This window comes from Vombatus ursinus, unplaced genomic scaffold (assembly GCF_900497805.2).
Source record: "Vombatus ursinus unplaced genomic scaffold, bare-nosed wombat genome assembly UNPS02005659.1, whole genome shotgun sequence".
Classification (NCBI taxonomy): domain Eukaryota; kingdom Metazoa; phylum Chordata; class Mammalia; order Diprotodontia; family Vombatidae; genus Vombatus; species Vombatus ursinus.
The window spans coordinates 19,718,843-19,741,592 of NW_020945437.1; the positions used below are offsets into that span (position 1 = coordinate 19,718,843).

Consider the following 22,750-nt stretch of genomic DNA (forward strand, 5'->3'; position numbering starts at 1 on the left):
ATATATGCTCCTGGCTCGGACCACAGAACTATATATAAACCATACCCACTCTGTCTCTCAGACACTATATGTATGTATGTACACACACTGTCTCTTACACACCCCTGTATATACGAACATATATCATATATATGCACTCCCGATACAAACTACACACTCAGCCTATATATAAATCATGCATAATGACACCACAGACACACATAGGGACACACCACACACCACAGGAACCCCCACAGAAACCACACACAGTACACACACATTTCACACATCATGCATTGGCACCGCATAAACGTCACACACACACACACACACACACCCCTCGAGGCACACACATACACAACGGGCGCGCACAAACACAACCACACACTGCTCAACGCACCCCCAAGGAGCCTCCTACCTGAGGCTTGCAAGCCCGGCAGTCAGCGGAGGCAGGATCCTGGGCAGGAAGGAGCCGAAGGTGCGGCTGTCGCCAGACGTGGGCTCGCTCCCGATTGGTGGCAGTGGCAGTGGTAGTTGTGGCGGTGGCGGTGGCAGTGTGCTGTGTAGGGGGGAAGGCGTCTCGGCCAGCCAGATGCTCCCGCCGCTAAGGCAGAGGCTCAGAGGCTGCAGCTCCAACTCCTCCTGCTTACGATCCCCGAAGGGTTCTGGAGCTTGAGGCCCCAGCCCTCCAATCCAATCAGGACAAGGGGAGGGGCCTCAGAGGGGACGAAAGGGTGGGGAGGGGAAGGGAGGAAAGTCGCGCATGCGGACTTGTTCCAAAAGAGATGCTGCTAGGGGACCGAGGGGGCCTCCGGGGTTGGAGCTAGCGAAGTGGGAAAGGGGCGGGAAGGGTCAGGGACTGAGTTAGAAAAAGAAACTTTGTGACCCACGATCCCCTTCCCTCTCTGCCCTCGTTTCTCTCCCAATTACTTACTTCCACGTTTCCCTTTCTCTTCGAGTTTTCTCTTACTCTTTCTCTCTTAAACCTTTCCCCGACTCGGGGCTCGATCAGTCCTCTCCCAGCCCCCCTTCCCCCTCACATCCTAATCCCTATCCCTTTTTACTCCCTCTCCCTCACTTCCTATATCCCTTCTCCCATTTCCCCTCTCTGCTCATCTTCCATCTCATCACTTCCTCTTCCAGTCTCCATCTCTCATCTCCCTGTCTTTTTGGCACTCTCTAGGGCTTCTTCTTCCTCGTCTCTGCCATCTCCCTTACTCTTTCTTCTTCGCCTCCCCCTTCCTTTCTCTCACCTCATCCCCATGATTGCCTAACCCCTTCTCTCCTTGTCTTTCTCTCTCCATCACTCCCTGTTTTGGCATCCCCATTTTCCCAGGCATTCTCATCTCACTTTCGTGCCTTTCTCCCCAGTTATCCACACACAGCCTTGAAAGGATAGAGAAACCAAGAAGGATAGCAGGAAAGAACATTTGGGTCATGGATCCACAGACTCTCACAGTTGGAAGACATGACATATCAGAGAGATTGTCTCTCATTACAAAAAAAAAAAAATCCCTTCTGAAGCATACCTCCAAAGTCGTAATTTCACCTTTGCCTGAAGACCTCTAGTGTGGACAAAACAGTATCATCTTTTGGAAGAAGCGGGTTGAGAGTCAGAAGATCTGGGTTCAGATTTTAGTCCTGCCACATACTACCTTTTACAGGGGTGGGGATGGGCTGGAATGAGGAGAAACTTGAGATGAGCAGACCAACCATGAGGCTATTGCGATTGTCTGGGCATGAGATGATGAGAGCCTGGTACTAGAATAGGGACAGTAGCAGAAGAGAGGAGGGATGTATAAGAAAGATGTTGCAAAGGTGAAATTGATAGGACTTGACAACAGATTGAAGATGGGGGCCGTGAGCCCCAGGGAGGATAGCGGTGCTACAGAAGTTTGGAAAGGAGAAGGGTTCTAGGGGAAAGATAAAGTGTTCAGTTTTAGACAATGCAGAGTTGAACTGGTTCACCAAGGGGTCAAGATGGGGAAGCTAACTTCGATCCAGCAATACCACTAGTAAGTCTGTATCTCAAAGAGATCATAAAAAATGTACAAAATGACCCAAATGTACAAAAATATTTATAGCAGCTCGGTTTTTGGTGGCCAAGAATTGGAAATTGAGGGGATGTCCATCAATTGGGGAATGGCTGAACAAGTTGTGGTATATAAATGCAATGGAATACCATTATGCTATGAGAAATGATGAGGGGAATGGTTTCAGAAAAACCTGGAAAGACTTATGTGAACTGATGCTGAGTGAAGTGAGCAGAACCAGGAGAACATTACACACAGTAATAGCAACATTGTGCAATAATCAACCGTGATAGAGTTAGCTCTTCTCAGCAATACAATGATCTAAGACAATTCCAAAAGACTCATGATGGAAAATGCTATCCACATCCAAAGAAAACTATGGAGTTTGAATGCACGTTGAAGCATACTATTTTCACTCTTTTTTCATTTTTTCTTTTTTGTGGTTTTTCCCTTTTATACTGATTCTTCTTTCACAACATGACTAATGTGATTAATATGATTGTATATGTATAACAAAAAAAAAAAGATGGGGAAGGTAGGAGAATATAGCTAGTATAGAAGTATAGCTTACAAGAGAACTGAGGGAGGGAGGGATTGGAGGACACCGTGAGGACAGACCCATTCTTGGAAGCTTTCTAAGTTTTTGTCTGATGGCCGCCATGTGGTGAAGTAAGAATACTAGACTTGATGTGGCCAAATCACCCTCCTATTCAATAAATTCCAGTGGTTCCCTGGATCAAATATAAAGTCCTCGGGTTGGTGGCCAGAGTGATTTATCATCTGGTCTCTTCCTACCTTTGCAGTCTTCTTACACCTTACTTTTCACTACATACTCTACGATACAATGATGTTCTTCATGAGTGACGCTCCATTTCCTGACTCTGGGCATTTTCATTGGCTGTTCGCCATGCCTAGAGAGCTCTCCCTCCTTGTTTCTGCCTCCTTCCTGGCTTCCTTCAAGTTCCAGCTAAAATCCCACCTTCTACAGAAAGACTTTCCTGATCCCTCTTAATGCTAGTGCCTTCTCTTTGTTGATTATCTCCAATTTATCCTGTATATAGCCTGTTTCCATACAGTTGTTTGCATGTTGCCCCCCCATTAGACTGTGAGCTCCTTGAGGGCAGGGACTGTTTTTTTGCCTTTCTTTGTCTTTCCATTGCTCAGCACAGTGCTTGGTGCCTAGGCCTGTGTGCCAGGCTTATTGACTGACTGACTGCAGGTCCCAGGTCTATCTTAGGCACCGCACCAGGATGCTGATGTTTGCCAAGCACTTTATGTACATTATCTCATAGGATCATGGTTCTAAATCTGGAAGGGACCTCAGAAGCCATCTAGTGAAATCCTTTATTTTATGGATGAGGAAACTGAGGCCCAGGTAGCTTCAGTGACTTGCCCAAGGTTCCACAGAAAGTAAATAAACATCAGAGGCAGGATCTGAACCCGGGTCCTCAGTGCTCTTTCCATTGTACCATACTGCCTTTATTACTATGCATTTCTATAGGCACTAGGGATCCAAAGCAAAAAATAAAAATAAACGTCCCTGACCTCAACTATCTTACCCTGGGAATGGGGAAGAACAGAGAGAACAGGGGTTAAGGTCCCTCTGACAAAGTCTAAGGCACCACCACAGACTTAGTCCCACCAGGTCCAGTGAACAACTTTATGTTGGACAAGTATGATAGTTCAACATTTTCATATGCATTAATTCCATTCATTGGGCCAGGGACCCTGTGGGGATGAGGAAGATCCTGACTTACCAAGAAGTCTCCACTTCATCCTTCTTCCTTTTTGGGGGAGGGCCCAAGTATGAACATCCTCATTAGTACAGATGAAGAAATTGAGTCTCTGGGAGACTCACTGGTCACATAGCTAATGTGCAGCAGAAGCAGGCCTTCTGGCCTCCAGGACCAGCACTCTCTCTGTATTATAAGCCATGCCGCCTCTGAAGGAAACTCCCAGTCTGACTGCAAGTTCCTTACTTCTCTGGATCTGGTCAGTGCTGGCTGATTCTCTTCCTCAGCCTCAAGGCATCATTGCACTTGATGTCAGCTGACCCGGATATGGAGTCCTCCTTCTGCCAACTAGCCTTATGATTTTGGACAAGTGACTTCCCCTTTCAATTAGTCATAGAAGACAGTTAATAATACCTTCCCCTTAGGGTTATTGTAAAGAAGTACATAAATGTAAGCTATCATTATTACAGCTAGATGGAGTGTGGATAGAGCAGCAGGCCTGGAGTCAGGAGGATCTGAGCTCAAATTTGACCTTAGACGTTTATTAGTTGTGTTACCCTGGGCAAGTCACTTAGCTCTGTTTGCCTCAGTTTCCTCATCTGTAAAATGTGCTGGAGAAGGAAATGGCAAACCACTCCAGTATCTCTGCCAAGAAAACACCAAACGGGGTCACAAAGTCAAACACAACTAATTAATGAAAACGACAACAGCAAATCGTTATTAGATTGTAGCTCCTCAGGGCAGAGCAGGGATAAGGTTGTTCTCCCTTTATCCAGTGCTACCATGCTTAACAGAGAAGAGAACCTGTCAGGGGGTGGTAGAGAGAATGGCTTTGCTACTTATCACTGGGTGATCTTGAACAAGTTAGGTTACCACTCTGACCATCAAGGTCCTCCTCTGTAAAATCAGCATATTTGCCCTTCCTCCTTTGAGGGGTTATTTTGAGGTCAAGAAGACATAATTTATGTAAAATGTTTTTTTAAATGTTAGGTCAAGCAATAACAATAACTATTATTGTTGGTTGAGGAAGGAGTTCATGAACTTGAATGAAAAGGAAAGAAGGAATGGTATCTTACAAAGTCTGAAGGCACATCAGCAATCACCTTGATGAAGAGGGACCTGAAAGGGGACCATGATACAAATTCAGTCCATTTCAGTACCAAATGGAAGTAGAAAACATGATGAATTTGGAGTCAGTGAGCTTGGGTTTGAATTTCCCATAGAACGAGCTCATATTTCTATAGAGCTCTAAGGTTTGTAAAATATTTTCTTCAAAACCATCCTGTGAGGACCTTCTGATTGGCAAAGTTGAGAAGAAAGGAAAATTACCAATGTTGCAGGGGCTGTGGGAAAACAGGCATACAAAATGGTGGAACAGTGAATTGATTCAACCATTCAGAAAAACAATTTGAGGGGCAGCTAGGTGGCACAGTAGATAGTGAACTGACCCTGGAGTCAGGAAGACCTGAGTTCAAAAGTGGCCTCAGATACATAACACTTACTAGCTGTGTGACTCTGGGCAAGTCATTTAACCCCAACTGTCTCACCAAAAAAAAGCAATTTGAAACTATGTGCAAAAAAAATTATTAAACTCTGTAAGTAGCCCTTGACCTAGAGATACTACTAGGCCAATGCCCCCCAAAGAAACTGAAAAGTTAGGAAAATGACCCATAAATACATAAAACATTTCTACCAGTTCTTCTTTTGTAGTAGCAAAGAATCAGAGATTGAGGGTAGCCATCAGATGGGGAATGGCTGAGCTCATTTTCCACAGAATTGAAACCAAGGTTTTTTCATGATTTCAAATCAAGAATCTTTTCCCTCTGCCCCACAGTGTACTGAACTGAACTATCGTGAACTAAATTAAACTGAAACAAGCAGGATGAGGGCTGAGAAAGGTCAGGTCCAGTTCCATACACATTCTAATACAAACCAAAGTCTACTTCAAGACTTCCTGAAACTTGTAACTTTCCCACCTTTGTTGATATAACCCCTCCCTACCTGTTTCCCTGTATTTATTAGCAATGAAAAGTCTCATAAAACCCTGGGTAGAGCTGTGTAGTTAGAGGAAAACAGATCAGACTGTGTTAGGAGGGTGGGGAGGAGCTGGGTTGGGTCTGTCCCAAGAGCTCAGGCGCCCCTGCTCTCAGTCCAAACTCTGCAGTTGACTATTTCAGCTTTGACAAATAAGGACACCACACCTGACCAGTTCTGACAGTCTATGTTCTAGGAATTTAAGGAGACAAAATCAGGATAGAAAATGAGGTGGAGGCAATAGGACAATAAGAGCTAAAATGTATTTAGTGCTTTAAGATTTCCAAGGCACTCGACATGCCTAATATAGAACAGTGTCACAGGATATTAATGTCATGCACCTGTGTGACATATGGACCTGGCAACAGACTGGGTAACAGAGTCCTGCTGGGCCCCCTTGTAAGAGGCCACAGGCACCCTGGGTGGCCTGTGCTTAAGGGATTTATTTAGATATCTGGGATCTAGCCCACCCCGAAGCCAAAAAGACTCTGATTTTCACCTTGGGGGAGTAAAAGGGCCAAGGCTAGGTAGGCACTCTTTCAAACTCTAACCTCCAAGAGGAGTGTTGGGTAATAATTATATCCTTCTATACATCAGATATTTGCAGACTAGAAGTAGGATGCTTTATTGGGGAGAGGAAAGGGTTTGACATAATATCTACTTTCCTGGTCATTCCTGGTAGGAAATAGTCCTTTCCCAAGTCAGGAGGGTTACTGTAGTCTCAGATCAAACAGTTATTACACAAAAGACAATCATGAATAATGAGCAAACATTTATCAAAGTAAGTAATAAAACAGTGATGGATAAATTATACTGATTAGATGAGGCAATAGGTCACACAAGAGTTAAAGGGCTATGGAACATGGGAACAAGATGGAATCTTGGCTGAATCAAGAAGAAAATGATTTCATCTGAGAAGTCCTCTCTTTGAGGAGTATGGGGGATAAAGGGGTTGCCAGGAATCAAGGGATATATTGGACTGCCTGTTCTCTCCACATGCCTGTGACATTCTAAGGCAAATCTCTTTCTCTCTCTTTCTCTCTCTCTCCTCCCTTTTCCTCTCTCCCTCTCTTCTCTTTCCCTTTCTCCATTTCCCTATCTCTTCTTTCTTCTCTCACTCTCTCCCCCTCCCCATCTCCCTTTCTGCCCTCCCCTCGATTTCTCTCCCCAACTCCTCTCTGCTCTCCCCTTTCCCCTCTCCTCCACATGCCACTTTCTCCCGCAGTGCCATGGCTTGAAGATCTCTCAATAAATCTCTCAACTGATACTCCTATCTCCCTATACCAAAAAGGTGAACAGGTCTCTTTTTCTCTCAGTCTTTCTCACAGGACAGAATCCAACTAGTTAGTCACTTTACAGAGGGCCCCACATCACATACCTCATCCCCTCATTCTCTCTCCACTGCCCTCCTCAGCTTATCCCCTCCAACATTTTTTCAGCCCCTCTCCTTTGTCCCTTCCCTTTTCTTCTCCCTCCTCTCTCCTTCTGTGCCCTGACCCTGCTTCCTTTGCCTCTGTCCTTCCTTTTCCTATCTCTCTCCCCGTCCTTCCTCAGGCCTTTCCTTCTTACTCTTCCCTCACTTCTCTCTTTCTCTCTTTTTCTCACTTTCTCTCTCTCTCTCTCTCTCTCTCTCTCTCTCTCTCTCTCTCTCTCTCATTCTTTTGCTTATCTCTGCCCACCCCCATCGCTTTCAACTCTGAGAGGTAGGCTAATCAATCACAAACTGTGTGAGTTTAAAGATATCTAGTGATCTCTAATTCAACCCTTTCATTTCACAGTGAAGAAACTGTAGGTCCAGGAAGAGGAATGGACTTACCCAAAGTTACACAGTTAGTAAAAGTCATGTGCCAGTGCTAAAGCCTGGATAAGAAACCAGGTCTTTGAATTCCCAGGACTGGGCTGTCCACTGTAGCTAGAAACAGCTCCAGCCATACCGCTTCCCCAGGTTACTTACATTTTTATGTGCACCAATAAAAGTGCTGAAGCCTCATTAGCACCAAATGTCTGCCCATAGGGGCTGACTAGCAACAAGCAAAGTACTTATGAAGCACCCTGAGGCTGCCTGGATCACTCACAATCAGCTTTGTAAGTGTGCGTGGTTGTGGCCAAACACAGGCCAAACACAATGCAATAACACTCACAGTCTTCATTCAGTAAGTGCTACCAATAGCCTTATTTTACAGAAGAGGAAACTGAAGCCAACAGAGACAAAGAGCCATAGAATCAGAACCATAGAGTAAGAAGAGACCTTAGAAGTTATCTAGTCCAATCTTTTCATTTTCTAGAGGAAGAAATTAAGACCTAGAAATGAGAAGCATCCCCTAGCAAAGTTAGGGACAGAAACAGGGTTAGAACATGTTTCTCCTGACTGAATTTGTAGTCAAGCCATCTCAGGTTTGAATTCTAGCTTGGCTACTTATTTCCTGTGTGATCTTGGGTAAGTTACTCACCTACTTGAGACATCAGTTTCCTCATCAATACAACAAAGGGGTCAGACTAGATTATCTCCAATTCATCAATCAATCCACAAGCATTTATTTATTTCCCCACCACAAGCATTTAATAAGGGTTTATTTACTGTGTACTGTTCTGGACAAAGACATAAATTAAAGGCTCTGCCCTCATGGACCTTATATATACACACACATAAAAATAAGGCAACTGGTGGTACAGTGTATAGTGCTCTGCGCTTATAGTGAGGGAGACCTAAATTCAAATGAAATAATATTTGCAAAGCACTTTGAAAACCATGAAGTACTATATAAATTATTGTTATTCAGGGAGGTGAAGAAACTAACACGAGAAAGATCAGGAAAGACCTCATGTAGGTTGTGATGCTTTAGCTGAGCTTTGAAGTAAATGAGGAATTCCAAGGGGGGTAGAAGTGTATTCCAAGTATGAGACATTTTTGTGAAGGCATAGAGATAGGAAATAATGGAATGCCAGGTGTGAGGTCAGTCCGGTTAACCCAAAGAATGTATAAAAGGGAAGAATCTATCATTATGTGGAAAGGTAGATTGGAGTCAGGTTGTGAAGCTCCAGAAATATCATCAGAAGAGTTTATATTTGATCTCAGAGGTGATAGGGAACCACCGCAGCTAACTGAGCAAAGGAGTAGCATGGTCAGACCCATATGCTTAAGGAATATCACTTTCGCACCTGAGTGGTGGATGGTTTGGAGAAGGGAGAGACAAGGCAGGGAGACTAAATAGGAGGCTATTGTAAAAGGCTGGGTTGGAGAGAAGATGACAAATGGGAGAGACTTTGTGGAGAAAAAAATAGGAAGATTTGGCAACTGACTGAGTATGTGGGTTTGAGGAAGAGTGAGGATTTGAGTGATAGCACAATTGTGAACCTAGAGGGTACTTTCAATAGAAATAAGGAGGTCTGGAAGAGGAATTTGGGGAGGAGAAGAAAATTAATTCTGTTTTGGACATGTTGAGTCCTTTCCAGTCCTAAGTTCTAAGAGTCTAAGATTTCACTCAGAGCACTTCCCACCACCCCAGCTGCCCCAGATAACTTCCATCTCTGCAGCCTCTGAAGGATTTTGAAGCCCCCTTTTCACAGTACTTTGCAGGAATTACTATTCTGCCATTTGCTATTGAAGAAAAAACAAACCCAGAGTCAATGTCAGAGCCCCTCCTACGAAGTTAGTGCTAGAAATTAGCTAGAAAAGCCCAGTCTCTTACATGGTGCCTTCAGCAACAGCTAAGGATGGAATTGGGCCTGGGTAGAGAGCCCTGGGTAGGGAAAGAGGGTTGGGGTGGGTGGGACACAGTTCTATTTTTTTAAGAAACTTGCTAGGGAAGCTAGGATGGATAGCTATCTAAAAATAGCCAGTGGAACAGATGGAAAGGTTAACTTCAGAGAAAAGAGAGGACTTATTTCCATGGTACAATGGAAATAGTACTGGATTATAGAGTCAGGGGGCCAGGATTCAAACCCCACCTCTGTCACTTACTATATATGTGACTTAGGCTAGTTATTTAAGCTTACTGGGCCTCTGTATGATGAGAAAGATGAATTCCATCACCTCTAAGATCCTTCCAGCTCAGAAATCTATAATCTAATGAGATCCTGACATTAGTGGGTAGGGATAATAATGTGTGGGTAGAGAGCTGTGGAGAGGTGGAAAATAAGGCAAGGGTGGGCTGATAAATGTTTAACAACTGACTCTTGGGGCAGAAATGTAGGCATGACACACTTTTAAGTTAAATCTATATTACTGTATTAATATTTGCTCTATCACTTTCTTGCCAATTTCTGAGATATAAATAAATGCTCATCATGATAATTTAACAATCAGGTCCTCTGGGAGCTGGTGTGAGCTGGCTCCAGCACACCCCCTAGCATGAAAGAATACAAAGGAGTTGTCTCTGCATGGCCTCAGCCTTCTCAGTGGATCCAATGACTAAGTCACCCCACTGTACAACAGGGAGAGCTCAAGCTCTGGAATCCCAGGACCAAGATTTGAATTTCAAGGACATTGGGCATGTGACAATCTCTCTGGGCTTCAGTTTCTTTATTAAAATGAGGGAGTTGGAATAGATGTTCTGAGATTCCTTCTGTTTGATTGGTGTAGGAGGATACATATTAAAGAGAATTCATATTTTCTGAAGTACTGAATGTGTGTATGGTCCTGGAACTTGAAGCTGGGCACACAGAGATGGACAAGACAACTGTTCCTTTCATCTGCGAGTTCCTAGTCTAATAGAGGAATGATCCAGAAATACTCTAAGGATCCCTGGGAAGATGAGGACATGCTGCCCCCCCAAGCATGTGGGGTTGGGTTTAGGGGCAGAGGCAAAAGAGGGATATGATGAGATAAGGGGACAGTTAGTGGTCCAGTTTGGTTGGAATGCAGTCATGAAATTATAGATTTAGAGTTAGAAGAGACCTAGAAGTGTCTCATAGGAATGATAATCACAGTAATGGCCTTTATATAGCACTTGAAAGTTTGCAAAGTGCTTTAGAAATATCTCCTTTTATCCTCACAACAATCCTGGAAGGTAGGTGCTATTATTATCCCCATTTCCCAGATAAGAAAACTGAGGCAGAAGTCAAGTGACTTACCCAAGGTCAGACAACTAGCCTGAGGCCAGATTTGAACTCAGGTCTACCTCACTACAGGTCCAATACCTATCCACCATGCTACCTGGCTGCCTCAGGCAGGGGATCATAATGTCTTAGTTCCATCCCATCATCACTGAACGATGAAAAACTTGAGATCACAAAAGGTAAAGACTGCACAGGCCACTAGGGCAGGCCTCCTCATTATAATGCCAGTGTCCTTTTCATCATGGCATACTACCTCTCCACCTAATATTCCATGTGGAGCTGTTACAATGGTAATAATGATAACAAATAATAATTTATATTTCTAAGTAAGGCAACCATGGCACAGTGGGTAGGGAGCTGGCCTTGAAGTCAGGAAGACCCAGGGTCTAGTTCTGCCCCTAATGTATCCTATTGTCAATCTGGGCAAGTCACTTAATGACTCAGTGCCCCAGGCAAGGCTATAAAACTATAAATTGCACCAGAAGATGCTGACAAGCATTGGTAGAGGGAATTTCCTCTCTAGGAGTTCCCTATTCCAGTACAAACAATAAGAAGTCTCCTACAGTGCATCTACATTAAGACATTCTTTTTTTTTTTTCTTAGGCAATTAGTGTTAAGTGACTTGCCCAGGGTGACACAGCTAGTAAGTGTTAAGTGTCTGAGACTGGATTTGAACTCAGGTCCTCCTGACTTCAAAGCCAGAGCTCAATCCACTGCACCACCTAGCTGCCCCATTAAGACATTCTTAAAAAGCATTTAAGCCATGGGGTACATATATTTCAAGGCTGAATATGAAGGAACAAAATTTAAAAACAATTTTTTGTATTTATTTATATGTGTTTGAAACAGCAGCATGACAATGTGGATAGAGAAGTAGCCTTAAAGTTAGGAAGACCTGGGTTCAAGTCCTGCCTCTGACATACACTGGCTATGCATGGAGGGAAAGACATCTAACCTCTCAGTGTCTCTGAGAATTCCATAAGATTCTACGTCACAGAAAACATTTGGGTTTGCATTCATGAAAAGACTTTCTTCCTCCACCAAGACTTTCCTTCAGGGATGAAATCACAGATCTGGATCACAAAACCCCACATTGACTTTGACATTTGTATAGCACCTTATGGTTTACAGAGTACACTCACTTTCCAACAGCCCTAGAAGAAATAATTACACCTTGCACCCCTGGGCAAAGATTATGATTTCTCTTTTATAGAGGAAGAAACTGAAGCTCTGAAAGGATAAATGGTTGACCCATTGTGACTGAGCTAGCAGACATCAGAGCCAGAAGCCAAATCTAGATCTTCCAGCTCCAAGCCTATTTCCTTTTTCACTGTGCCAAGAAAAGTCTGGAGTCATCCAGAATTGCTGGAGTCATCACAGAATGAGGACATACAGACACTTTCTAAAAAATGCTGGATAGTCTTAGGATGATTTCTTTCAGAGAGGCACTAGGGTTTAATGGAAAGACTTGGTCAGTCACTCATCAAGCTAATATGAAACAACTACTATGTACCAGGCACCATGCTAAGTGTTGAGGACACAAAGAAAGACAAAAGATGAGGCAGAGTCAAAATGGCTGAATAGAGGCAGCAATCCAGCAACCAACCTGAATTCTCCCAAAATTCCCCTCTGAACACCTTTATAATAATGCATGAACTTGAGTTCTTGAGCAGCAGAGCCAGCAAAAGGTTGGGGTGAGACATTAATGTAGCCCAAGACAACTTAAGAGGTCAGTTGGAGAGATCTGTGACATCGGCAGGGTGAGGGGAGAAGGGGTCAAGAACGCACATGGCAGCAACACCAACAGCCTTGGAGGTGGCTATGAGCCCAGAAATAGTAAGGGACTGGACAATTGGTCAAGAAGACATTACAAGGGAGCCTGAGCTGACACTGGGTACAAGACTGGGCACTGTTGGTCAACTCCACTGCCCCTACTCAGTTGGGGGTCACAGCTGCAGGACAGAGAAGAGAGCTAGCCCTTGCAGCTGCAGGGGAACAGAAGCCCTTCCTCGGTAAAGATAAGAGAACAGACAAGGAGAACAGTGACCACAATTCTCCCAGGACAATACCACCTTGAAAGCACCAAAAACTTACAGACCCCCAGAACTAGCTCTGAAAATAGCAGTGTGAAAAAGAATGAAGCTTGGAACAGTGCCTCCCCATCCCTAGGTGAGCAGTGTTCAACTTTAATATAAAGTTCCAAGACAAGAAATAGGCTGGAAAAATGAGCAAAACAACAACAAAAAAGAATCTGACCATGAAAAGCTACTATGGTGACAGGAAAGGTCAAGACACAAACTTAGAAGAAGAAAATAACATGAAAATATCTACAAGCAAAGCCTCAAAGGGAAAAAATGCAAATTGGACACAAGTTCAGCAAGAATTCCTGGAAGAATTAAAGAAAGAGATTAATGGGAGAGGAAAAATTGGGAAAATAAATGAGAGCAATGCAAGAAACTTATGAAAAAGAGAATTAGCAGCTTGATAAAAGAGGCACAAAAATACTAAAGGAAGTAACACCTTAAGAAACAGAATCAAGCAAATAGTAAAAGAGGTACAAAAGCTCACTGAAGAAAATAATTCCTTTAAAATTAGGATTGGGCAAGTGGAAGCTAATGACTCCATGGGACATCAAGAAACAATAAAACAAAATAAAAAGAATGAGAAAAATAAAAGAAATGTGAATTATCTCATCAGAAAAACAACTGACCAAGAAAAATTGATTAGGAGAGATAATACCAGAATTATTGAACTACCTAAATGCCATGATAAAAAAAAAACCTAGACATCCTATTTCAAGAAAGTATAAAGGAAAACTGCCCCCAATATCTTAGAACCAGAAGGTAAAATAGATATTGAAAGAATCTACCAATCAGTACACGTATAACCTATATCAGATTTCTTGTTGTCTTGGGGAGGGGTGAGGGAAGGGAAGGAGGGAGAAAAATTTGGAACTCAAAATTTTACAAAAATTAATATTGAAAGCTATCCTTATACGTAATTGGGAAAAATATTATTTTAAAAAATAATCCACTAATCACCCACTGAAAGAGATCTCAAAATGAAAACTCCAGAAATATTGTAGCCAAATTCTAGCACTCTCAAGTCAAGGAGAAAATATCACAAGCAGCGAGAAAGAAATAATTCAAATATCACAGAGCCACAGTCAGGATCACCCAAGATTTAGCAGATTCCATATCAAAGAAGCAGAGATCTTGGAATAAAATATTCCAGAAGACAAAGGAGCTAGGATTACAACCATAAATCACCTACCCAGCAAAACTGAGTATAATCTTTTAGGAGGGAAAGTGGATATTTATTGAAATAGAAGTCTTTCAACAATTTCTAATGAAAAGACCAGAGCTGAATAGAATATTTGACATTCAAAAACAAGATTTAAGAGAAACATAAAAAGGTAGACATGAAAGAGAGATCATAAGGAATTTAACAAAGTTAAACTATTTACATTCCTATATAGGGAAATGATACATGTAACTCCTAAGGACTCTCTCATTATTAGGGCAGTTAGAAGGAGTCTGCATAGAAAGGGGGCATAGGTGATTTGATTTTGTTGGGATGATCTAAAAAAAATGGAGTAAAAAAGTGGCATGTGCTGGGAGAAAGGCAAAGGGAAAGGAAGAATGGGGACAATTATCTCACATAAAAGAGGTGCACAAGGAAAATTTTTATAATGGAGGGAGAAATGAAAGGGTGGTGGGCAGTGCTTGAACCTCACTCTCATCGGAATTGGTTCAAAGAAGGAAAAGTGTGTGTATGTGCGTGTGTGCGTGCGTGCGTGCGTGTGTGTGTGTGCGTATACACTTGGCTGAGTATACCCAACAGTGAAGTAAGAGGGGAAGGGAACAAGGGAAAAAGCAGGGGCATTGATAAAGGGAAGGTGGATTAATGAAGACAGTAGTCAGAAGCAAAACGGACTTTTGAGGAGGGATAGGACGAAGAAGAGAGAGAGAAAGATAAACAGAAGAAAATAGGATGGAGGGAAGTACACAGTTAGTAATCATAACTGAATGTGAATGGGATAAACTCACACATAAAACAGAAGCAGATAGCAAAATGGATCAGAAACCAGAATCCAACAATATGTTATTTACAAGAAACACACTTGAAACAGAAAGACACACAGAGAATTAAAATAAGGGACTAGAATAAAGTCTATTATTTTTCACCTAAAGTTAGGAAAAAAAAAAGGCAGGGATAGCAATCATGATCTCAGACAAAGCAAAAGCAAAAATAGACCTAGTTAAAAGAGATAGTCAGGGAATCTACATTTTGCTTAAAGCTATCATAGACAATAAAGTAATATCAATACTAAATACAGATATACCAAATGGCAGAACATCCAAATTCTTTTTTATTAGTATTTTATTTTTTTCCAATTACATGTAAAGACAATTTTAACATCCATTTAAAATTTTTTTTGAGTTCCAAATTTTCTCTCTCTCTCCTTCATCCCCCCTCTTTAAAATGGTAAGCAATTTGATACAGGTTATATGTATGCAATCACGTAAAACATATTTCCATATTAGCCATGTGAGAGAAGAAATAGACACAAAAGGACAAAAAATGAAAAAAATAAAGAAAGTGAAAATAGTGGGCTTCATTTTGCATTCAGACTGTATCAGTTCTTTCTCTGGATGTGAATAGCATTTTCTGTCATGAGTCCTGGTATTTTCTTGGAACATTGTATTGCTGAGAAGAGCTAAGTTATTCATAGTTGACCATCAGAACATCCAGATTCTTAAAGGAAAAGATAAATGAGTTACAGGAGGAAATAGTAAAACTATACTAGGGGGGGACCTCAACTTTCCCTTTTCAGAACTAGATAATGCTAAACATAAAATAAATAAGAGGGACAGCTAGGTGGTGCAGTGGATAGAGCACCAGCCCTGTAGTCAGGAGGACCTGAGTTCAAATCTGGCCTCAGACACATAACACTTACAAGCTGTGTGACTCTGGGCAAGTCACTTAACCCCAACTACCTTGCCATTAAATAAATAAGAAAGAAGTTAAGGAGATGAATAGAATTTTAGAAAAGTTAGATATGATACACCTCTGTAGAAAATTGAATGGGAATAGAAAGGAGTAAACCTTTTTTCAGTTATATGTGACACCTTCACAAAAATTGACCATTGGAGCATAAAAAATTTACTCACAAATGCAGAAAAGCAGAAGTATTAGATGTACCCTTTTCAGACCATAATGCACTAAAAATTAAATTTAATAAAGGGTCTTGGAAGGATAGACTAAAAATTAGTCAGAAACTAAATAATCTATCTAATCCTAAAAAATGAGTGAAGGGGCAGTTAGGTGGCACACTGGATAGAGCACTGGCCTTGGATTCAGGAGGACCTGAGTTCAAATCCGACCTCAGATGCATGATACGCACTAGCTGTGTGACTCTGGGCAAGTCACTTAACCCCAATTGCCTCACCAAAAAAAAAAAAAAAAAAAGAATGAGTGAGTCAAAGAATAAATCACAGAAAAAAATCAATAACTCCATTAAAGATAATGACAACAATGAGACAACATACTGAAATTTGTATGGTATGCAGCCAAAGCAGTACTTAGGGGAAAATTTATGCCTCTAAACTCTTGCATCAAGAGACAGAGAAAGAAAGAGAGAGACAGAGACAGAAAGAGAGATGCCCCTTGACTGAATCTAAACTTCACAGAACAAATCCCCTTAATAAAAGGATTTGTTCTGCAAAACTTGGATTTGGTCAAAAGGCCACACTTGAGGACCTAGAGGGCCACATATGTCCTCCAGGTCACAGGTTTCGCATCCCTGTGCTACAGTGATATAGGTGGTACAAATTTCTTGCTTGGAGTCAGGAAGACCCAAGTTCAAATCCTGTCTCAGACATTTACAAGTCATTTAACTTCTCTCAGCCTCAGTTTCCTCATCTGTAAGATGGGGACAATAATATAATTATAGCACTTACTCCCCAGGGATCGATTTTATATATACACATTATATACATATGTATATGTGTGTGTGTGTCTGTGTGTGTGTAGTAGCTTTTATTATTTTTTTAGTGGGGAAGTTACAGTGACTTTGTTTTACAAATATCAAACTGGTGGTTTGTACGGAACAGATTGGAAAGAGGAGGGAAAGGCAAAGTGAAGGGAAGAGTGAGGAAAAAAAAACCAGAAGGAGCAAGAAGCAGATTGAGAAAGATATGAAGAGATCAAAAGGGAGAGTAGGAGAGAGGGAAAGACAAAGAGAGACAGCCAGAGGAGACGGAGTGGGGGTGGGGGAAGGAAGGAACTTCTTACTTTCAAGTCATCATATTTAATACCTGCAGCCTATGTACACCCACCAAAGTTCTTTCCATTGATCTCTAGGTCCTTCGCAGTTTTGCTTCTTCTGAGGTTATATTGTTCCAATAGTTCTCTGGAAGGGAGAGAAAAAAGAAGGAAGAAAGAAAAGGGGGTGGGGGAGAAAAGGACAGGAAAGGTTGGAAAGAAGCAGAGGCTGAGAGATGGACAGGCAAAGAGATGGGAGTGGGGGACCCTAGACAGCAAAAAACCCAAACAAACAAAGAAAGGAGTGGGCTAAATGAACAATGCAGTGGGCTGAACTCCCAGAGTTCTTATTTGCCAAAGGGTCCCCGTAGGTTTCTAGAAAACAAGGCTGAGCCTTGGGCCCCAGAGCAAAAAAGGCAGGAATCTGAACACCTCCTGAAGTTACTGGGACAGATGAGGCCACCTCTACTTGGCCTCAGTTCCTTGAGCTGAGTCAGACGGTCAAAGGGCTTAGCTATTAGTCATCAGTCACTTTGAGTGTAGGTTGGAAGGGTAGGAAAGAACTGAGAGAGACAGAGAAATTAGAGAGGCCTGCTTCCCTGTGGAGGGGGTAGACGGTAGGGAAGAGGAAGCAAGAATCTCTCTCTCTCCTGTTTCTCTCTCTGTCTGTCTGTCTGTCTTTCTCTCTCTTCCTGGTCCCCCCCTTGTCTCTGTCTCTGTCTCTCTCTGCCTCTGTCTCTCTCCTCCTCGCCCCTCCTTGTCTCTGTCTTTTGCTCTCTTACTCTCACTCTCACTCTTTCTCCCCACCCCCGCCTCTTCCCCTCCTTTTTCTAAACACACAAATGTATAGGCACACAGACATGCATATGCAAACACATACATGTTATGTTATATGCAAACATATGCACATTCATCTATTGTAATGTTGATGCGCACATGTATGGACAAATATCAGTCAATGATCTGGATGAAGGTATAGATGGCATGCTAATCAAATTTGCCAATTATACCAAACTGACAGGGTTGACTAATATATTGGAAAAGAAGCAGGATTCAAAAAAGTTAGAATGATGTACCAAAACTAGTAAGATAAAATATAATGAGACTCAATGTAAAGTGCTATGATTGGGTTTAAGAAATCAGTTGCGTAAGTACAGAGTCAGGGGATCTGTTATTTGCAATTTGTGCAGTCTTACTCAAGTCATTGCTTACTGGTTATCTCCAACTGAATATGCCATAGTCATCTAAAATTTAATATGCCCAAAACAGATCTCACTCTCTTCTCCCTGCTAAACCCTCCCTTCTTCTTGACTTCCTTTTGGTGTGTTGAGGGCACTACCATCTTTTGAGTCGCTTAAGAATGAACCTTGACTCTTTCCTCTCCTTCCTCTTCATAGCCAGTTTCCAAGTCTCCTTGATTCTAGCTCCACTCCCATTCATCCCTTTCTCTCCATGTGGCCAGCTGACCTCAGTTAGGCCATCTTCACCTACTCACTAAACGAATGCAATAGTCTTCTAATCAATTTCCCTACATGCAGCCTTTCCCCCTTTCAATCCAATCTCCACATTAGCTATCAAATAGAATGTGGGTCATACCACGTCCTTCCTCTGCTCAAGAAACTGCAATGGCTCCCTTTTGCCTCTAAGACAGTGTACAAGCTTTAGCTTTTCAAGCCCTTCACAAATGGACTCCACCCTGCTTTTCTAGGTTTATTTCACATTGCTATACTTTGGTCTAGATACTAACGGGATTTGCTGTTCTCCATATATGACATTCTTTCTTTTATCTCTGCACCTTTCTATAGGCTGCTGTTCCCTAAGCCTGGAATGCACGTCGTCCTCAGGGTCACTCATAGAACTCCTTAATTTCTAGATTTTTTTCAAAATTTATCTCAAGTGCTACCTCCTACAGGAAATCTCCATTGACCCATTTTCTAGTGTCTTCATCTGAGAAATTACTTTCTATATATTTTGTATTTAATTTTCTTTGTTCATGTATGCATTATTTTTCTCCAAGAGAATGTAAGCTCCTGAAGTAGGGACATTGTTTTGTTTTTGCCTTCCTATTCTCAGTGCCTAGCACAAATTCCAATATTTCATGCTTAACATATGCTTACTGAATGAACAAATGAATGTTTTTCATTTTCTGAGCTTGGTTTCTTTGATTACAGCCAGGTTCCAATTAGGATGAATAATGAATCCCCCTGAAGTGGTCAAATGTATTTGATTTTGTATTATTTGCAGTTATAATTATGTAAAATGTGGTAATTGGTTCCAGCACCATGGAAATATACATTGTGAATTTGAATACTGTGACCATGTCAAGGGATACATCCTATGCACTAGTCAGGACCCTAAAATGAGTAATGGATTGGACTAAGTGATGTCTGGTCTTGTCTAGCTCTTAATCCTACAAACCTCTGATCCTTTGGTAAAGCAGAGTGGCGGCAATGTAGCTAAATTGAAAACAACCTGGGCATCTTAATATATAACACTGACTACCCTGGTCCCCACTGCTTGAAGGCCAGTTTTGTTATATTTCACCCATTTTTCATGGTTTTCCATGGTTCTCTCTGCAAATGCCAGCACCCACAGATGGGGCTCCTCAAGTCTAGGTGGGGGTCCTTGGTACTCCAATTCCATTTAAGCGTTAACAGTTGGAATAGTTTTGACAAAGGAATATTTGCTTCACAAGGTGTAATAACAAATATGCAAACAATTTAGTTCAGTCCCTATAGAGCACAATCCCATTTCCAAGTTCTGGGCATCCTGGTTTCCCCAAAACTTCGCTGCTGGGTTGGCTACAGCATCCATCCTGGAACCTCGGCTCTAAAGTTGCCATGGCTCAAGATCCCTGGTCCGGTGGGGATAATTGCGGCACCTAAAACTGAGGACAAACAGAACAAAACAGAAACAAACATCCGTAGGCCCACATTTTAGAGAGCCTGGGTAAAAGAGAAGGGAGGGAAGGTAGCACCCTGCCCCTCTCAGTTCAGGTCATGGCACCCAGGATGTGGAGGATCTTCACTCTCTAGATTCAGCAGGAAAGAAAAGGACTTTCGCAATCTGGCTAGTTTTAAAGATTCAGTCTGTTCTGGCTGTGCAGCCAATCCAAAGAGGCTGTGCCCACCCCATGTGGCGCTTAATATACTCATATTGAAGCTGGAGTCGCTGGGGAAGCAGGGTGCCTCCATGTTAGACAATGTGGGCATGAGCAGATAATTCCCCTTACAAATAAGCTATAAGCTCAATAATATGACATGGAAGCTAAACAACATAATGTAATCTTTAATATGTTGATGGATCTGTGATCTCACTTAGAGAAGTACTTTTTTTTAAGACTAGGTCTCCCTTTCTCACCTGGGCTAGAAGTAGAGAGGCTACTGATGGCTTGGTCCCACTAATGATTAGCACAGGAGCTTTGACCTGCTCTGTTTCAGATCTAGGCCAGTTCACCCTTCCTTAGGCAACCTGGTACCCCACCTCCACATCCCCTAGGGCTTACTCTGTTGATGCTGAACTTAGTGCAGACAGACAATTGGCATAACCCAATGCAGCTCACAGCTAACTCTTCAGCTTAAAAGATCCATTAGTCAACAAGAAGTCAACAAAGCATTTATTAAGCACTTAGTATGTACCAGGCACAGTGCTAAGGACAGGGGATACAGTCGTGTCTGACTCTTCATGATCCCATTTGGGGTTTTCTTGGCAAAGATGCTGGAATGGTTTGCCATTCCCTTCTACAGCTCATTTTACAAATGAAGAACTGAGACAAAAAGGGTTAAGTGACTTGCCCAGGGTCACACAGCTAGTAAGTGTCTGAGGACAGATTTGAACTCAGGAAGAAGAGTCTTCCTGACTCCAAGCCCAGCACTCTATGTGTGCCACCTAGCTGCCCCTAATAATACACACACAAACACATAGCATATGTATATGTATATATGTATAATATATGAATGTATGTATATATACTCGTATATATATAAAAATGTGCATATATATACACTTATGTATATATACATGTGCTTGTATGCATACTGTTAATGTGTGTATAAATACTTGTATATATACATATACGTAAACTTGTGAATATATAATATATACTTTGTGTACACACACATAGTGTACATGCATGTAATTTGCACTAAGTTCCTTTGCCTTGCTTGGGTAGAGAGACGGACAGTTATTTAGATAGGTAAATAGGTAGGTAGGTAAATGGATGGATGGATAGATAGATAGGCTATTTATTTATTTATTTATTTATTTATTTTTGGTTAGGCAATGGGGTTAAGTGACTTGCCCAGGGTCACACAGCTAGTAAGTGTTATGTATCTGAGGTCACGCTTGAACTCAGGTCCTTCTGAATTCAGGGCTGGAACTCTATCCACTGTGCCACCTAGCTGCCCCTAGATAGGTAATTTATTAAGTGCTTACTGTGTGCCAGACATGGTCTAATGAAACACTTGCACACTTGTTAAGGTAGCTTACATCTTTTTTGGAGGTGAAGGGAGTGGGAATGTCAAGCTAAGGTGCATTCTGGGCCATTTTGGAAATTAATTTGACTCATAACTGGGCACTAGGATTTTAACTGTTTAAATGTTTCCAAGTTTCAGTTTATCAGGCCCAGAGCCAGCCTCTGCTGAGCTGTTTACTGTCAAAAACAAAGAGTTCAGGGAAGGAGGCAAGGACAGTTTCAATCATGATTTATTCAAACCCAAGGTCTAGACTTTCTTTTTTTAATCAAGGTTTTCATGGAGTCCAATGATTTTGAAATTTTCTCTCCTTTCCAGATCAGTTGTTTTCAATGTACAATCTTTTGATTTTGATCTAATATTTCTTATTGTCTCATGGAGGCACTGGTTTCTATTTGGTCTATTTTAGTTCTTAAGGATTCCCTTTCTTGGATAAAGTTAACCACTTCCTCTTCAAAGGTCCCTTTTCTACTTTCAATACTTTCCTCAAGAGATTTTATTTCATTAAAAACAAAACAAAACAACAACAACTCTTGCTTCATTTCTTCTAGGTTTTGTGTAGTCCTTGTGGAAAATACATTTCCTCCTTTTGAGTCTTTGGAGTTAGATTTGCAATAATAATGATACTGGTTGGTGTTTTCTTTGATTTACTTATCTCTTCAGTTTTAGTTCATGAATTGAGGCATTGTGCCCAGTCCAGACTTGTCCTGTTTGCCCTTAGATCCCCTGTTTCTTGCTCTATTCTCTACTTCCAGAGGTTGGGGCACCCTGGATCTTTAATATTCAGAGCAATGGCTCTTTAGGGTCTTCTTGGAGGCTTTAGGACAGAGTATTAGGGACCTCAAAGGCTCTGAGCCTCTGCAGTCCTAGTCTGAGTGAGTACTCTTGAGCACTGTCTGAGCCCTTCCCCTGGCCACTCCCTAGGGCTTCTAAGGTCCCTATCTGGGGCTTTCTCAGGGGTGCCTTCTGCCTCTGGGCACAAACTTGCAGGGGATACAGGTCCTCTTTCTGGCTGTATTCACGCTGTCTTTGCTTGAGGGCCCCCTTTCCTATTGCCCATAGGCTTCTGGATGACCTTTGGTGCAGATCAGAAGTAGAAGATGTCATTTGCTATAGTTTCTTGTTGGATTTCTTTACCATTATTTCATCTGGTGTGAAAGAGTAGGTGTCCGGG

At 42.0% G+C, this 22,750-nt stretch overlaps 1 protein-coding gene across 3 annotated transcripts in view; it reads right to left on the minus strand.

Moving 5' to 3' along the window:
• Positions 1-22,750, minus strand: part of CAPN5 (calpain 5) — a 202,145-nt gene that overhangs the window by 152,262 nt on the left and 27,133 nt on the right. Inside the window, exon 1 of one of the 3 annotated variants that reach the window (XM_027848184.1) lies at positions 3,770-3,988. The exons of 1 other annotated variant lie outside the window; for it this stretch is intronic. The gene's annotated coding sequence lies outside the window, so the exon portion shown is untranslated. Of the gene's footprint in view, positions 1-397; positions 636-3,769; positions 3,989-22,750 lie in introns of those variants that run through there. One more of the 3 variants, XM_027848185.1, reaches the window with a different exon arrangement.